A 12,429-nucleotide genomic window follows, 5' to 3' on the forward strand; every position below is an offset into this window, starting at 1 on the left:
CGCCATTTGTTTATTGTTGTTATGTAATGCTTGCATTGGATGAAGTGTGTAGTCAAAGTACATGACTTGGTTGAAAAGTGTGAAGTATGTGTTGGCATAAGAATATGAAATTCATGTTAAGAGTATGGTTAAGTGATGGAAGGTGAATTTTATAATGTTTGGCTATATTAGTAACATGTGAATAGGAGAATGTGATGTTGTATATACATATATGTTGAATTATTGCGCTAAAAGTTATAGTAGGTAAATATTTGGGTAGTGTAATTCGTGAGCATGACTCGATCGATTAGGGGGAACTCGACCGAGTAGGGTGGACTCGATCGAGTTGGCTGCACTCGATCGAGTGGGTATTTTGTGTGTTGGGCAGTAGATTCTGGAGTCGAGTTACTCGATCGAGTTACTCGATCGAGTTGGGGGAGTACTCGATCGAGTGTCGTGTACCCGACCGAGTACGTTTTAGTCCTCGATCGAGTATGTTTTATGGTAGTTCTAGTCAGCTTCTGGAGTTGGGGTACTCGATTGAGTGTGTAGGTTACTCGATCTTGTGACTCCTACTCGATCGAGTAGGTGTGAGTACTCGATAGAGTATGTCTTTGTGCGGGTCGTAATTGCTTTGAGCCGTAGGCTATGTGCTTACGTTTATCTCCCTTTTTATAGCTCAAAGATATGCCGCCAAAAAGATCAGCCGCGTATGTTAAGGCTCAAGAGATGAGCATTGAGGATATCGCCAAAATGATTGAGCACCAAGATGCGCTCACTGAGACCCTCAAGAGGTTGGGGAAAGAAAAGGAGACTAGGGTAGATTTCCCCAAGATGAGTACTACCATATCTCGCTTCAACCCCACTACCTATGTGGGCACAGGCGCGCCGATTCTACTTGAAAACTGACATCGTGAGATGGAGAATATCCTTGGGGTGGTGCATGGTCCAGAGGAGTTTAAGGTAGAACAGGCCGCGTTCTACCTAATGGACTCAGCTGGAGAGTGGTGGGATGAGGTGAAAGATCTATCTGAAGCAGGGTAAGACCACAACTCCGTGGTCCGAGTTCAAAAGAGCTATGAGAAATGAGTTTGTTCCGGAGCATGTTCGCAGCAATATGGAGGATGAGTTCGATTATTTTAAGATGACTGAGGACATAACCATGACAGAGTACTACCATAAGTTCAATGAGAAGTCGAGGTATGCTGAGGATATGGGACTAACTCTGGCGAACTTAGCATTTCGATTTGAGAAAGGGCTAACTTACCAGATCATGGAAAAGCTACTGACGGGGACTCTTATCGATGTGAAAGAGGTCTATGAGAAAGCTAGATGGGCTGAAAGGTTGGTATAAATGGCCAAGGAAACTAGGGAGAAGAGCTCAGCGAAGAGGAAGGCCGAGAGTGAGGGCGGTAATCAATCTGGTTACAAGCATGGTAACCACAATCAGTCGAAGGCTTATTCGTTTGGATCGGGGTTCAGTGAAGGATCTTCTTTCGGTTGTGGTGGTCGCAGTGGTAGCGGTAACTGGAGTATTGCATGTTTTAATTATGGTGGTGTTGGCCACAAGAGGCATGAGTGTGCCAGTGCTGCTGGGAGAGACTTTAAGAGACAGTCTCAGGGGAACTTTTCTCAAGGACCGACGCAGAGTTATGCAAGTAATCGGCCAGCTGGGTCGTGGAACAACCAAGGTGCGCAGAGTAATAATAATGGCGGTTCCAACCGCAATGGTGGTAATTCCTATCAGCGTCCGGCAGTTAATACCAATTAGGCATCAGCCACCAAGTCTACTGCATCAGCTAGTATGGTACAGGGAGGAGGGCAGAAGAACAGCGGTAAAATTTTCATGATGGGCAAGCAGGAAGCTAAGAAGGATACTCATGTGGTTACTGGTACTTTCCTTGTTCATAACACACCGTCTTTTGTACTGTTTGATTCAGGGGCAACCCACTCTTTTGTGTCTAGGAGTCATGCCTTAGCTATGGGTTTGGGAGAGTATGAACTGGTAAAAGATAACGTGTTTATACCTTCGGGAGAGTCAGTGTCATGTTTTAAGCTATATGAGGGGTGTCTTTGATAGTGGGATAAGTGGACTTCCCGGTCAACCTGTTAGAGTTTCCTATGGATGGGGTTGAGGTTATCGTTGGGATTGTATGGTTGGGTAAGTATGAGGCTAAGATATATTGTCGGTAAAAGAGGGTGTCTTTAAAAGGGCCTAAGGGAGCCAAAGTGTCACAAATGGGGTTCATTGTAAAACCTAAGATGATGTTGATCGCGGTAATGACTTTAAAGTCATGTTTGATAAAGAAGTGTCCTTTAATCCTTTGTCATGTAAGGGATATACGAGTAGAGGAGCCATCGACATCTGATGTACCGGTGATTGGGGAATTTGGTGACGTTTTTCCAGATGAGATATCGGGGTTACGTCCTAAGAGGGACATCGACTTCAGTGTTGAACACAAACCGGGGACATGACCGATATCTAAAGCACCGTACCGGATAGGGCCTAAAGAGCTGGAGGAGTTGAAGAAGCAGCTGGATGAGTTGCTAGACAAGGGGTACATTCGACATAGTGTATCCCCTTGGGGTGCACCAGTTTTGTTTGTGAAAAACAAAGACGGGAGTATGAAGTTATACATCGACTAAAGGGAGTTGAACCATGTTACATTGAAGAATAAGTATCCTTTACCGAGGATAGACGATCTTTTTGACCAGTTGAGTGGAGCTGGTGTCTTTTCGAAGATTGATCTAAGGTCGGGGTACTATCAGTTGAGGATTTGGGATGAAGACATACCAAAGACAGCTTTTCGGTTGCGGTATGGTCACTATGAATATGTGGCGATGCCGTTTGGGTTGACTAATTCACTAGCGGTATTTATGGATTTGATGAACCGGGTTTTCAGCCAGTACTTAGATCAGTTCATGGGGGTGTTTATAGATGACATCTTAGTATATTCCATGACTAAGGAGGAGCATGAGGAGCACTTACGATTGGTGCTGCAAACTCTACGCGACATCTAGTTGTATGCCAAGTTATCTAAGTGTGAGTTCTATTTGGAGAGGGTGGCTTTTCTGGGCCATGTGATCTTGAAAGAGGGTGTGTTAGTGGATCCTAGCAAGGTTGAGGCAGTGGCAAACTGGGAAACACCGAAGAATGTTGCTGAGATCCGGAGTTTCTTGGGTTTAGCTAGCTACTACAGGAGCTTTGTGAAAGACTTTTCTAAGATCGCTAGAAATATGACAACTTTGATGAGGAAAGAGACCAGATTTCGTTGGGATGAGAGTTGTGAAACGGCGTTCCAAAAATTAAAGAAGCGTTTGACTACAGCTCCAGTATTGGCTTTATCGGAGGGGAGTTGGAACTTTGAGGTTTATACCGATGCTTCAAAGAATAGGTTAGGTAGTGTTTTAATGCAGAATGGGAAAGTTATCGCCTATGCTTTGAGGTAGCTGAAACCACATGAGGAGAACTATCCTACTCACGACTTGGATCTTGGTGCAGTGGTTTTTTCTCTAAATATTTGGAGACACTATCTATATGGGGAGACCTTTAAGGTGTTTTCTGATCACAAGAATTTGAAGTACATCTATACTCAGAAGGAGTTGAATATGGGACAGAGGACGTGGATGAAGCTCATTGGTCACTATGACATGGATATTATCTACCATGAAGGGAAGACGAATGTTGTGGTAGATGCGTTGAGTATGAAGAGTGCGCATTCCCTATGCACAACTATGTCACTGATGAGGTTGAAAGATAAGGTGACCAAGATGGGGATACATGTGATCCAGAAAGGGGGGGGGGGGGTGTTATGGGAGATTTGACAGTTGAACCAGAGCTTTATGATGATATTCAGAGGAAAAATACTCTTGATCCTAAGATTCAGGAGTGGAGGGCTGGAGTAGAGAAGGGGACAGTGTCTCGGTTCTCTATTCATTGTGATGGGAGTGTTCGATTTGATGGGAGATGGTGTGTACCTAAGGATGAGGAGCTGAGAAAAATAATCATGACTGAGGCTCACTGCACTCCGTATTCAGTGCATCCAAGTGGTGACAAGCTTTATAAGGATCTTAAGCAGACGTTTTGGTGGCCTGGGATGAAAAGGGAGACAGCTGAGTTTGTGGCTCGATGTTTGACTTGCCAGAGAGTCAAAGGGGAGCAGCGAAGACCACAAGGTAAGATTCAGTCTCTTGAGGTACCTGAGTGGAAGTGGGTGATTGTTGATCGATTGACCAAGTCAGCTCATTTTATTCCCATAAAAGATACGTTGAGTAAGGTTCAGTTAGCGAGCGGCTACAAGAATAATGTGGTGAGATTGCATGGGGTGCCGATGGATATTGTGTCAGATCGAGATACGAGATTCATTTCTTGATTTTGGCAAGAGTTTTAGGAATGGATGGGGATTACATTGAAGATGAGTACCGCATTTCATCATGCGATGGATGGGCAGACAAAGAGAACAATCAAGACTTTGGAGCACATGTTAAAGGCCTGCTTGATGGAACTTGGTGGTAGTTGGGAAGATAGATTGGATCCGATTGAGTTCTCTTACAATAAAAGCTACCATATGAGTATTGGGATGGCTCCATTCAAGGCGTTGTATAGGAGGAGGTGTAGGAGTCCGATTTGTTGGGATGATAGCACATAAGCAGTGGTTTTAGGACCATAGATGGTGCAACATATGGTTGAGCAAGTGAGGTTGATTCGGCAAAAGATTAAGGTGGCCCAGGATCGACAAAAGAGATACGGATTTGCATCGTCGGGACATTGAGTTCCAAATTGGGGATAAGGTTCTTTTGAAGGTGTTACCTATGCGTGGGTGATAGGTGATTATTTTAGACCGTTTCCCCTATTTATTTTCATGCTTTTTAACCCCATTTGGCACGGTTTTAGCTCCGACTCACTTGCATTTTACCCTTCTATACCATGTGATCCTATACTATGAATTCCCGTCTCACCTTGTAGGGAATAGGCCAAGAAAGAGGCAAGACGGAATAAGGAGCCAGCACGGACTAAGCATTGTGCTAGCATGAGAAGAAGAAGAGGGAGAGTTGCTGAAGAAGTGTTCTCTGCCGGCAAGCCGGCACACCGGCACACCGACACGAAACCCCTCCCAATAACTTAGGCATTTTTAAGAAGAAAATTTGAGACAAATTACAAAGAACTCGCTGCCGGTTGGGGGCCCGGCAGCCAGTCAGCCGGCACACAGCACGTCATCATTGAAGAATTGAAGAAAAACCGAGGAAGAAGTGTTCTCTGCCGGCAGGCCGGTCCACCGGCAGAGAACAACCCAAGTCAATTCTATATATTTGGAAAAAAGAACTCGCTGCCGGCAGGGAGGCCGGCAGCCGGTTGACCGGCACAGGAGTCAAAATTCGTGAATTGGGCTTCCTTCTTTTCTCTCAAACCTAATCCAAGGGGATAGTATAAATACTCCGTCATTAATTCCCCTTGGACACACAACCCTAGATTTCAGAAATTCTCTAAGTTTATGCAAAATTATTAAACCAAGTATTAATCTTTCTTTAATTAGACCTTAATTACTTACTTAATTAATATAGATCTACTTAGTTTCAATTGTTTACATTTGGTTATTGGGTTATATTTTGGAGATATTGAAGACTTCCTTCCTTAATTCAATCAAAGTAGCAATCTTTCCTAATTGTTGGTATAATTCTCTTCTTTATTTACTTTGTTTATTCAATAGTTTACATTTCCTTTAATTACTTAACAATTGTTCATCTTTATAAAAGGTTTGTTGCCATGTTTGTTTGCTTTTGTTCAATTGTTTACATTTGCTTGGTAAGCATGTGTGAGTAGTCACCCCCTAGGGTTTAGGGGGAACCTAAGTGGAGGCTTAAGTTAATAAAATGGGTTGTTAGTACATGTTTTTGGGTGATAATGTTAGTGTTCATAATCATGCATATAAGGTGCTTGTTGAAATGTGTCTATGAGAGTTTATGGTTTTCTACCAAGTTTGCTTAGCTTCCTTATGAATGAAAGTTTGTGTGGTTGCTTGATAGCATGTTTATGATTAGATAGTGTGCTTAATGAAAGGTTTGTGTCCGTATTAAGACGAGTTTAAGAAATTGACTCACTTCTTCACTAACAATTACCCGGAAACTATTTTACACCCGTTGTTAACTTACCTTGCTTAGGGGAACCCTACTACCCTAGTTCTTAAATCAATTGTTTACACATCTTATTTATTGCTTGTTTTAGTTTAAAGATTAGTTGCTAGTATTCAATCAATCCCCCTCTTTATTTGGCTAAACTAAGACCCAATCAAATTATAGTGTAATCCCCGCCATCCTTGAGACCGACACCCTAATTATACTACTTAATTTGGGTACTTTATAAATTGTTTTTGATAGTAGGAATGACGACTAAAATCTCTACTCATCAAATGGCGCCGTTGCCGGGGATGGCGTTAGCTTACATTTAGTTGTTAAAGGTCTTAGCTTTAGTTTTAACTCACTTGCTTGTTTGCTTTAGTAGTTGTGTGCTTCATTGTAGAGTGAGTGGTTTTTGCCTCTTCCTAGTGTGTAAAAACACTAGGAGACTAACGGTTTATTGAGTGCATGCCTAGGAGGAACCATCAAGCCTTGCTCTTTAACGCCGACCCAGGCTCTTTCGAACCTTAAAGACAAGGACTCTTGCAAGAGTTAGGAATTCTCCTCAAGCAACCATACACCAACCAAACTCACCCACTCTACCAATCATTGAAACCACAACCCAACATCAACCAAACAACACAGTTGAGACTCCAATTGAAAATCCTTCTCACGACCTCCAAATCCCAACTCCACCTCAATCACTACCTCATATACCCAATCCACCACCTCCAATGGCTTTACGTGACCATAACCGGCCAAACCATAATGATGCTTGTAACCCTATCAACTTTGGCACCTTGGCTCCCAACAATTTTGAGATGCACCCCGCACAAGTTGGGTTGATTGAAAAAGACTTGTTTGGGGGACACATTAAAGAAGATGCTCATGCTCATCTAAGAAAGTTAAAAAACAAAGTCGCTATAATGAAAAAGAACGGGGTATCCGAAGATACACTTAGGATGATGTTGTTCCCATTCTCCTTGACGGGCAAGGCGGACCGGTGGTTGAATGTTCACCCTCCGGACACATTCACAACATGGGACGCCCTAGCCAAGGCATTCATGGCTAAGTACTATCCATCATCCTAGACCGCCATGCTTCAAAATGAAATCCACACTTTCTAACAAGAGGATGGGGAATCCTTGGGTGAAGCATGGGATAGATATCAAGACCATATCGCTAGTTGTCCTCACCACGGGATTCCGGAGTGGTATGTCACCCAAACCTTCTTCCAAACCTTGTTGCCTAAAACTAAATAAATGGCGAATGCCTCCGCAGGAGAGGGATTTGACCATTTGGGTTATGAGGAAGGGACGACATTAATCAAGAAGATGGTGGACTCGGATGCCAACTATGGATCAACGGGAAATATGCTTAGGAGGAATGGGCGATACCCTAAGGAGAACTCTTCTAGTTCAAATGCGGAGACAAATGCCAAGCTTGATCTTCTCACCAAGCAACTTGAACAATTGCAAAGAAACCAAGTCCATCAAGCTAGTGGATCCCATGGTCCACTAATGGAGGAAATGATCCAAAGTGTTCCTTGTGAGCTATATGGGGGACATGGGCACACCTTTGATTTGTGTGGTAACAACTCCTATAATGTGGGGGTATGGAGACAACATGCAAGATGTTAATGCTTTCCAAAACTATAACAACAATGTAAGATCACCACGACCACCCTACAACAATCCCAATGTCTATAACCCAAACACAAACTACTATCATCCGGGTTTGAAGAACCACCGAAACTTTAGCTACAAGAGCAACAATGTTCAAAACTCACAACACCTTCAACCAGAAGCACCCAATACCAATCCACCTAGGTTTTCTCAACCTAGAGGTGGATATCCTAATCAAAGAAACACCGGAAACCAAAACCAAAACTTTGGAAACCAAGATTATGGAGGCAATCAAAACACCCATGGATTCTATCAAGGGAACCAAATGAACCAAGCTAATCAAGGATTTGGGCAAGGGTTTGATCAAGGCTTTCAAGATCAAGGTAAAGGACGAAACTTCAACAACAATGGCTCAAGAGGGAATTATCAAGAGGGACAAATCCCAACAACAATCAAGGTCCCAACACCTGGAACGACTATGGGTTCCCCTTACCCATATCCAACCAACCTTATCAAGAACCCCTAGGTGACACCTCCCAAAATGACCTTATGAGGGTGGTGAAGAACATGCAAATGCAACATAGCCAAGACATGACTAATTTCATGAAGGCTACTCAACAAGAAAATTCTAACCAAAGACTTGCTCAACAAAAGGAAATGAGGGAAATGGAGGCCCGGTTGGCCGCTCATGCTCTTGCAAACTCCCATAGGCCACCGAGTGGCTTGTTAGCTCAAGGGCAAAGCTCCAAGGATGCTTCTACTAGCCACCAAGCACATGCGGTGGTCTTGAGAAGTGGAATAGAGCTTGAAGACTCCTACAAGCATCTTGAGGTAGAGGTTGATGTAGATCCCAAAAGAAAGAGGATGGAATTGAATGGTGGAAGGGAAAGCCCACCGATAACACCATCGGCTCGGATGAGTGAAGCCAAGAAAGGGAAGAAAGCGTGTGAAGAACCTTCAAGTGAGAAAATACAAGTGGAAAGGGAAGTTGACGGTTTGGTTGAGGATTTACCTTATGAGGAAGAAAGAGGTGAAGATGCTACCGAGGAGGTGCTCCTACAACCCACTACTAAGGTAACAAAGAATTAAATCCCCCAAAGGTACTTTCCGATTCTCAACTTGTTTCTCATCTTCCTTACCCCTCAAGAGCAATATAGAGTAGGAAAAAATTCAAGTATGCCAACTTTTGTGACATGCTTGAGAAACTTGAAGTAACCCTACCCTTTACCGAGGTAATCTTGAGCATGCCAACTTACACTAAATTTTTAAAGGACATCTTGACTAAGAATAGAGTCTTGGGTGACCAAGAAATAGTGGCAATGGAAGAGGAATATAGTGCTCATATCCTTAACAAAATGCCCACTAAGCTTGGTGACCCGGGAAGCTTTTCCATTCCTTGTGTGGTGGGCGGTGTTCCCATTTCAAGAGCTCTTTGTGACTTGGGAGCAAGTGTGAGTGTCATACCTCTAAAGGTTACAAGGAAAATTGGCATTCATAGTCTTGCTCCTACTACCATGACCCTCCAATTGGCGGATAGGTCCGTCAAGCGCCCTTTGGGGGTGCTTGAAGACGCGCCCATCAAGGTTGGAAAATATTTAGTCCCGGCCGATTTTGTTTTCCTTGACATCCCGGAGGATAGCCATACCCCTATTATCCTAGGTAGGCCATTCTTGGATACCGGAGGAGTACTTATTGATGTGAGAAATGGGCGTCTAACCTTCCGGATTGAGGGTGACAAAGTCGAATTTAATCTTTCAAATTTGATGAAAGGCCCCAAAGTTGAAAGAGCATGTACCCTTGAAGTGATCGATGAAGTAGTTGAATCGGTGGCTTGGGAAGAGTCGGAGATGGAAGAAGCCTTGCAAATCTCCCTACATGATGAGGAAATGAAAGAAGACCATGAGGTGGATGATGAACTCTTGAAGAAGGTGGAGGGCCTTCTCCCTCCAAAGGTACAACTCAAACCTCTACCTCCCTCACTCAAGTATGCCTTTCTTGGTGAGGGAGAGTCTTATCCCGTGATAATCAGTGCCAACCTTAGTGAGGCTCAAGAACAAAAACTTTTGAAAGTCTTGAAAGCTCACAAAAGCTCACTAGGGTATAACATTGATGACATCAAGGGATTAAGCCCAAATTTGTGCATGCATAGGATTGTGTTAGAGGAGGGAAGTCAACCTAAGTTTGATGGTCTAAGGCGAATAAACCCCAAGATGGCCGAGGTTGTGAAAAATGAGGTCTTAAAATTGCTTGAAGCGGGGATTCTTTACCAAATCACTGATAGTAAGTGGGTGAGACCCGTCCACATAGTACCCAAGAAAAGTGGGGTGACTATGGTGGAACAAGAAGATGGGACTCACATAACTACTCGTCCGGTGACCGGGTGGCGGATGTGCATTGATTATAGAAAACTAAATGCCGCCACCCTTAAAGACCACTTCCCCATCCCCTTCATCGATGAAATGCTGGAAAGGCTAGCGGGGCATGCTTACTATTGTTTTCTTGATGGATACTCCAAATTTTTCCAAATTCCAATCCATTCGGAGGACCAAGAGAAAACAACATTTACATGCCCCATTGGAGTTTATGCTTACCGGAGAATGCCATTTGGGTTGTGTAATACACCCGGCACCTTTCAAAGGTGTATGATGGCTATTTTCTCGGATTTTCTTGAAAAGAGCATGGAAGTCTTCCTGGATGACTTTAGTGTCCATGGAGACTCCTTTGATCATGGACTTATTAATTTGACTAATGTTTTGAGGAGGTGTGAAGAGCATAATCTTGTTTTACATTGGGAAAAATACCATTTTATGGTTGAAGAAGGGATTGTGCTCGGTCACATTATCTCCAAGAGGGGCATTGAGGTTGATGGAGCCAAAGTGGTGGTCATAGAAAATTTATCACCTCCCTCAAATGTGAAGGGGGTGAGGAGTTTTCTTGGCCACGCCGGATTTTATAGGCGATTCATTAAAGACTTTCAAAGATTGTAAAGCCATTAACCTCACTTCTCCTCAAGGATGTGCCTTTTGTGTTTGATGAAGTTTGTCTTGAGTCATTTAATAGGTTGAAGCAAGCTTTGGTCTCGGCTCCTATAATTTGGGCTCCGGATTGGAATCTTCCATTCGAGATTATATGTGATGGGTCGGTTTTTGCGGTGGGCGCAGTTTTAGGCCAAGTAGTTGACAAAAGACACAATGTCATCTACTACACTAGCAAAACTCTTAACCAAGCCCAATGCAACTACTCAACCACGGAGAAGGAGATGTTAGCCATAGTTCATGCTATCAAAAAGTTCCGACAATATTTGGTTGGCTCTAAAGTGGTGGTGAAAAAGGATGCCAAGCCAAGGCTCTTGAGGTGGGTTTTATTACTTCAAGAGTTTGACTTGGAACTCAAGAACAAGGCGGGAACCGAGAATGTTGTAGCCGATAACCTATCTCGGTTGACTATTGAAGATCATGGAATTCAAGATGAAAGCGGGCCGATTAATGAATGGCTAAGAGAAGATTCATGGGAGTTAGCACCACAACTCCATGGTTCGCGGACCTTGCTAACTACTTGGTAAATGGGTTTATACCGGATGAGTTTGAACCAAGAGAGAGGAGGAAATTGCGGCATGATGCCAAGCAATATTTTTGGAATGATCCCCACTTATTCCGTAGATGTGGGGATGGGATGTTCCGGAGGTACGTGTCTAGAGAGGAGGGCATGGAAATTGTTTACCGAGTACATAATTCGGCCTATGGCGGACACTTGGCCAATTCAAGAACCATTGCCAAGATCATCCAAGGAAGATTCTATTTGCCCTATACGTTCAAGGATATCCATTACTTGCCAAAATCATGTAATGCGTGTCAACGCACCGGCAACATCGGGAAAAGGAATGAGATGCCCCTCACAAATATATTGGAGATTGAGCTCTTTGATTATTGGGGCATAGACTTTATGGGACCATTTTCCAACTCTTGTGGAAACGAGTACATATTGGTGGCGGTAGACTACGTGTCTAAGTGGATTAAAGCGGTAGCCTCCCCTACCAATGATAGTAAGGTCGTCATGAAACTCTTCAAGGGAACAATCTTTCCAAGATTCGGGACCCCGAGAGTGGTTATAAGTGATGGTGGATCCCACTTCCGAGTCACACGGAGTGCGGCATAAAACCGCCCTTGCCTACCACCCTCAAACAAGTGGCCAAGTGGAGGTTTCTAACCGCAAAATCAAAGCTATCTTGTAGAAGGTGACTAGCAAGAGCCGGAAGAATTGGTCCCAAAAGCTCCTGGATGTGTTATGGTCATTGAGAGGCGTACAAAATACCTCTTGGCACCACTCCCTACAAGCTTATCTATGGGAAGGCTTGCCACTTGCCGGTCGAGCTTGAATACAAAGCTTGGTGGGCCTTGAAAGAGATGAACTTTGACATTAATGCGTCCGGAGAAATGCGCTTTCTACAAATGAATGAGCTGGAGGAGCTAAGATTGGAGGCTTATGAAAGCTCAAAAATTTATAAGGATCAAACGAAAAACGGGCATGATGCCAAGATAGTGAAAAAGGATGTGAGTGTAGGATACCTCGTGCTCCTTTTCAATTCTAAAGTCAAAGTATTTATGGGGAAGCTCCGATCACGGTGGTCGGGGCATTTCAAAGTGATGGACATTGATGCGTGTATTTTATATAAGTATTTTGTACTTTATTTGCACGCATTTCTATGCATTTT

The 12,429-nt window shown here is 43.5% G+C and overlaps 1 non-coding gene across 1 annotated transcript; it reads right to left on the reverse strand.

The window, feature by feature from the left end:
* Positions 1–7,190: 7,190 nt before the first annotated feature.
* Positions 7,191–7,297, reverse strand: LOC141635330 (small nucleolar RNA R71). Its single transcript, XR_012540027.1, has one exon. It is a non-coding gene; the product is annotated as a small nucleolar RNA R71 (small nucleolar RNA).
* Between the last annotated feature and the right edge of the window lie 5,132 nt (positions 7,298–12,429).

This window comes from Silene latifolia, chromosome Y, assembly GCF_048544455.1.
Source record: "Silene latifolia isolate original U9 population chromosome Y, ASM4854445v1, whole genome shotgun sequence".
NCBI lineage: Eukaryota > Viridiplantae > Streptophyta > Magnoliopsida > Caryophyllales > Caryophyllaceae > Silene > Silene latifolia.